Below are 7,320 nucleotides of genomic sequence, written 5' to 3'. Positions count from 1 at the left end.
CCGTCCACGCAGACGTCCTCTCGACAATGACCGGGCCGCTAGCCTAGCTCCTGCTAGCTAGCTTAGCTCCTGCTAGCTAGCTTAGCCGAACTTGCTTCGTGTCCATTAAAACACAAACACTTCGACTGCGATGGAGAGTCCAACTCACACACTCACAGCACGTCGTCCGACAACATTTCACAGTCTGTTAGTGATAAAACACGACACTGACGACACACACAGTCCACTGTCAGCTGCTCGACGCCATTAACTCTCTGCTCCTTCATCCTCGTCACTCACGCTCCGGTCAACCCGGAAGTGTAAAAACTCTTACAGGTCATGAACTCTCACACGCAATAAGAATTACTTTTCAACTGTTTTTAAAACATTCAGAACCCATGAAATTATAGAAATACTTTTTTTTTTTTTACATTTTAATATCTTTGTTATCTCAAAATATTTCATGCAAATTTTAACTTCTTAACAACTGGCGTTTTATCTTTAACTTGTTCCCAGGAGAGAGAGAAAAGAATAAATAACCTTTTTTACATAACATTGGCCATTGCTAATGACATACACAGTAATTAATCTAGCATACTTTCATTAAATAAATCCATTCAAGCTCAAATATAAGGTCTATAATTAGGCAATACTGAGCCTGATCTATTTATACCAGAGATTTTCTTAAAATGAAGTTAACACCTTTTAGAAAAAGGTCACCTGGGGTAAAACTCCCCCTGCAACCCTGATTTGCATTTGTATAGCTCACAGCATTTACATTTACATGTTAAAGCCTCCCCTAGAATCAGGGGGAGGGGGGTCATTGGGGGACAACTGCCAAGCAAGGTCCACGTCAATTTCCGACAATTTACGTCAGTTTTCAGTGTTGCCTGCAAATTGCCGCGTGCAGCCGAAAACCTGAAATTCCACGTCAATCTACAGTGCCGCATACTGACGAAAATCCCACTTTTCATGCAGTGTCTGCTTCACCACAGCGATGTGATTAGTTTACATTTAAGTCACATTGGACAGATTATAAAATAGCACCTTTGGCTCAGAGGTATAGCCAGCGACTTATTATCGGAAGGTCGCTGGTTTGATTCTCCTGGTCTGCATGTCAAAAGGTGTATATATATGTATATATATAGATATATATATACATCTATATATATACATATATGTATATATCCACATATATACATATATCTATATATATATACACATATACATATATATATATTTATATACATATGTATATATGTATACAAATATATACATATATGTATATATAAATATATACATACATATATATATATATATATATATATAGAGAGAGAGAGAGATACATATATCTATATATATAAATATATATATATATATATATATAGATAGATAGATAGATAGATAGATAGATATATGTATATATATATATATATATATATATATATACACATTGCCACGAATATGCCCCAAATACAGCTGCAATCAAAATTATTCAACCCCCATTGCATTTCAGGTTTATTGGTGAAATTGAAAATTGTTAACTTCTGTATATTGGCCTATATGTTCAGGGCTAGACTCTTATCAAACATGTTAAGTTTGGTCCAGATGCGAATGAGGAAGTTGTTCCTTTATAATTTGGTGGCCTGCTCCTGCCCGTATTAAATAATTTACGCTGAAGTCAGAAGAACTCCCTGCAATCTACATAAATACAAAATAGACTACAGGTGAAAAATCCCCCCAACTGATTTGTGGTCAGTTATGTTTAGATTATTAATTCGCAGTCCACAGGTGTCGGGCGGCGGATGGTGTACTTATCCTTTTAGTTGCATGTCATCTTGTATTGTATGATATGAAGACAAAACCTATAAATTTTATGTAAATAGGATGTTTGTCTGAATTCCTGTGTCCAGTAGGTGGCGCTATGAATATAATAATACATTTTATTTATAAGCGCCTTTCAGGTCACTCAAGGACACTTTACAAAAACAAACAGCAGTCAAGCAGCAAAATGAAGTATACAAATAAAATATACATAAAACAAATAAAAACATTACAAATCATCAGGGAAAGCAATTTTAAAAAGGTGAGCCTTCAGTTGTGATTTAAAAGTGGTAATAGATGTGCACTGGGCAAACTGAGGGGGAGAGCATTCAACAGTGTAGGGCCAGCCACACTGAAGGCCCTGTCACCCATAGAGCGTAGTCTAGAGGGGGGAATGGAGAGGAGACGGGAATCAGAGGAACGTAGTGAACGGGGTGGCGAATAGGGATGGAGAAGACAGGATAGATAGGGAGGTGCCAGGCCATGAAGACATTTAAAAACCAGAAGAAGTGTTTTAAAAGAGATTCGGTATTGGACTGGGAGCCAATGCAGATACTGGGTGGAGGTGATGTGAAGCTCAGGTGGGAGGTTTTGCTGAGAGTGGCTGGGGAAGCAATGAGGATGGCCTCAGATTTGTCCTGGTTGAGTTTGAGGTAGCTACAGTTCATCCAGTTGTTGATATCATGAAGGCAGTCAGTCAGGTTTGATGGTGGTAGAGTGTCTGACGGTTTCGTGTGAATGTATAGTTGTGTGTCATCGGCATAGCAGTGAAAGTTGAGTCCATGCCAGCTGATGATGTGACCAAGAGGGAGAATGTAAATCATGAAATGTAATGGGCCAAGAACTGAGCCCTGTGGAACACCACGAGAAAGGGGAGATGTGGGTGACTTAAAGCTGCTAATTGACACAAACTGTTGTCTGGCTGTTAGGTAGGACTTGAACCATGACAGTGGGGTGCCAGTGATGCCAAGCAATGTTTCTAGCCGGTTCAGCAGAAGGGTGTGACAGACAGTATCAAAGGCAGCAGTGAGATCCAGGAGGATGAGTATGTTGAGGTGTCCAGAGTCAGCAGTTAAAAGGAGGTTGTTGATGACCTTTGTTAGTGCAGTTTCTGTGCCATGTTTTTCCCTAAAACCTTTGAAACTCTTCCCATAGGTTGTTGTCTGACATATGGACCTGTAGCTGACTAACAACGGTACCACTGCATGAAAAGTGGGATTTTCGTCAGTATGCGGCACTGTAGATTGACGTGGAATTTCAGGTTTGCGGCTGCACGCGGCAATTTGCAGGCAACACTGAAAACTGACGTAAATTGTCGGAAATTGACGTGGACCTTGCTTGGCAGTTGTCCCCCAATGACCCCCCTCCCCCTGATTCTAGGGGAGGCTTTAACATGTAAATGAAAATGCTGTGAGCTATACAAATGCAAATCAGGGTTGCAGGGGGAGTTTTACCCCAGGTGACCTTTTTCTAAGAGGTGTTAACTTCATTTTAAGAAAACTCTGGTATAAATAGATGAGGCTCAGTATAGCCTAATTATAGACCTTATATTTGAGCTTGAATGGATTTATTTAATGAAAGTATGCTAGATTAATTACTGTGTATGTCATTAGCAATGGCCAATGTTATGTAAAAAAGATTATTATTCTTTTCTCTCTCTCTCTCTCTCTCTCTCTCTCTCCTGGGAACAAGTTAAAGATAAAACGCCAGTTGTTAAGAAGTTAAAATTTGCATGAAATATTTTGAGATAACAAAGATATTAAAATGTAAAAAAAAAAAAGTATTTCTATAATTTCATGGGTTCTGAATGTTTTAAAAACAGTTGAAAAGTAATTCTTATTGCGTGTGAGAGTTCATGACCTGTAAGAGTTTTTACACTTCCGGGTTGACCGGAGCGTGAGTGACGAGGATGAAGGAGCAGAGAGTTAATGGCGTCGAGCAGCCGACAGTGGACTGTGTGTGTCGTCAGCGTCGTGTTTTATCACTAACAGACTGTGAACTGTTGTCGGACGACGTGCTGTGAGTGTGTGAGTTGGACTCTCCATCGCAGTCGAAGTGTTTGTGTTTTAATGGACACGAAGCATGTTCGGCTATGCTAGCTAGCAGGAGCTAAGCTAGCTAGCAGGAGCTAGGCTAGCGGCCCGGTCATTGTCGAGAGGACGTCTGCGCGGACGGGAGGAGCTTTGCCGGGTCACCACGAAGAATGTAGCCGACGGACGGAGCTTCGCTGCCGCAGAGGGACACGGAGGTTTATCGCTGCGAGCATTTTGTTTTCACAGACTAACCTCGCCTCATAACAAGGCCGCGACCTCCTGTTAGCTCGGAGCCACGTCTGCAAGTCGAGATTTACACGATGCCGATAATGACGCCATTGTGTAAGTAACTGTTACTGTTTTCTCCCTCGCTTAATTTTACTGTGACTTACGTTTCTTTATTCATACCAGTCTTTTTAATTGTTTTCCAGCTGCCTGTAAGACATTACGAGACAGTACGCAGGACAACAAACAACCAGATATTGCATCGCAGGCGGAGGCTGTGAGGAGTTCAGCTCGGAGTCGATCGAGGACAAAGAGGGTAAGATTTATTAGAGTAGATCCGTCTTTGGTCAATGTGATTACTATTCTATCAAATAATATGTGTTGTATCCATGCGCAGTACTGATCGTCTTTATTGGTTGTTTTTACAGCTGCTGGAAGCGAGACAGAGTGCTAGCTGAGGATGAGTTGGACCTTTGGAAGTGCGCCGCCATGGACCTGATGTCTGAGGAGGAAGACGGCACAAGATGGCGGGTGTCTGGATGAATTGTGCGACCTCCGTCCTTTGGCATCCGGGAGCTCACCGAGCTCTGCGCCGCACTGCAGTCACATGAGAGGCGATTCCGAAGTACAGGGCAGCGCACCACAGACATCTGCAAAAACAGACACTTCGGTGCTGTAGGATTTTGGGCCTCTTGTGAGCTTCCCGTTTGTTGTGTGGGCAGATTATGCTTTGTACATGCTGTGTTTTCTTTGTGCTAATAAAACTCTTTCTTTGAATAAACAAATCCTCCTGGCAAATGTTGTTTCCTCAGTAAATTCATTCATGTCATTGATGATACCATAAATATAAATGAATGAATAAATAATATAAAATTTATATATTATACAATATATGACATATATGGATATATACATATATATATATATATATATATATATATATATATATATGTCATATATAATAATGTATATTATAGATAGATATAGTATATGTATATATATATATATATATGTTATATATATATATATATGTATATTTATATAATATGATATATATATATATAGTAGAGATATATATATATGTATATATATATATATATATATATATAAATATATATATGTATATATATAGATATATATGTATATATATAGATATATATATATATGTTGTATATATATATATATATATATAAATATATATAGGTATATATATATATATATATAATATATAGTATATATTATATATATATATCTATATGTATATATATAATGTATAATATTATATATATATATATATATATATATGTTATATATATATATCTATCTGTATATATATATATGTATATATATATATATATACTATATTATATATATGTATAATATATATATATATATCTATATATTATATATATGTATATATATATATAATATATTTATATATATATATATATATTACCACCGGGGTTCACATTTATAATGAAACCCAGGTGACCAATCACGAGTGAATTTTGCTTCGTTTATGCGTAGTTGGTTTCATCCAATACTGAGTGAGATATTCAAGCAGCCCACACCTTCTCTGGCCAGGCGTGGTTTTCGCTGCTATTCATATGCAAATTAGAGGCGTTCGCACCTCCGGGAGCTCGACTGACGTCATGGTTCGTTCTCCGGACCAATTTTCAGCACAGACAAACGCCACGTTCACAGCCTGTAAATTGTCGTTAACTGCCGAAAATTAGGGAGATTTCCGGGCGTTTACGGGGCCGAAAATCCCACTTTTCATGCACTGTCTCTGTTATGACAGCGGCTTAATTACATGACTGTTGACTCTGAGCTGAGAGGAAGTGAAAACAATTCGGTAGCTCCACTTTGAACAGTACTTTATGCTGTTTACAAGGATCATTATTAGGAAGCAGGTCAGTTAAATTTTTGTGTATTTATTAATAATAAACTACCCTATGTTCTTGGCTGCCTGTCGAGTAAACAGACCAGTAAACCAAACTTCATTATAAAATCAAGTGTTTTATAGCAGGGCCTTATTTCTTCACCGTAAAAAATGTAGTTACAACTTTTCAAGGGCTCTTTTATGATTCACTTCGATCTACAGACACAATCGGCACACGTCATTCACTCAGTAATTTTCATCCTCTCTGTGGATGACCTGATGCCACGGAACTCTTCTTTAACTGCCCTTCAATGTCTGCGAAAGTAAATCAAATCAGGGGCTTTTTGAAATGTCTGTACTAACAGTTTTCAACTTGGCAACAACACTTTGACAGTGCTTTTTTTTTTCAGCCAAGGGGGGTGTGAATGTTCTGGAGACAGGACTGTGACCTGCAGCTAATCTCATTTATACCATCTCTACCAGAGGTAGAGCTACTGTCTGCTCTGAGTACCATTGCAGTAGCTCTGCCCTGTTTCTTACTATATTCCATTCAAATTTAGCAACAACAGCAAAAAAGAAATTCATTTTTCCAAAAATATTGGGCTCATCAACATTGTCAGTAAATGACTCAGAAAAATATGAAATATAGTAAATGACTAAATACACTGTAGAAACACCCAAATGGAACTGCTGACAGGAGCACCCATCTGTGCGTTTTTTTCAGTAGATAATTTTTGTACCACCATGGTACTTCAAGTCAGAGATATCGCCTCTGTTTGAGATCGAAATGTCTGTCTAGTCACTTTTTCACTCATCTACTAAAACCTTTTTTACACTGAAATATTTTAAATGCTTCTCATGGCAAAATAGGTATGTCCAATTAATTTGTAATTAAACAGCTTGACAGCCCTTATAATCTTTGAAGAAAAAATGTACCCTGCTGTATGAGATGGTTTTTGAATGCCAAACTGCAAACAGACAACTGATGTCATGTCTACACTTTCTACAGGTTTGTCTATTCTATTCTCAGACAAATAATTATTATTAACATAACTTCATAATTTTAATCTCATGTTTTATCCACATGACATAGTGTTGAGCAGTTGTACTTTGAGCAATAAAAGGTTAAATAGCTACTTTCAATATTTTTGGTGTATTCATGATTTCTAAGCTGCCTCTGGGTATTGTTTCACCAGTGTTTAACATTTTTTATTTTTCAGCCATGTGTAGCTCCTTGTTGCATTAGGGAACAACAACATGATGCTCACAACGTTACTTTTACTTCTGTAACACCTGCATAGTGCTGTGATAGCTTGCATGATAGAGCACTCTGAAAACAGGGATAACACAAGTTGTATTATTACAATATATTAGCCC

Source organism: Sparus aurata, chromosome 15, assembly GCF_900880675.1.
Source record: "Sparus aurata chromosome 15, fSpaAur1.1, whole genome shotgun sequence".
NCBI classification, from domain to species: domain Eukaryota; kingdom Metazoa; phylum Chordata; class Actinopteri; order Spariformes; family Sparidae; genus Sparus; species Sparus aurata.
This window is presented reverse-complemented; position numbering follows the sequence as displayed.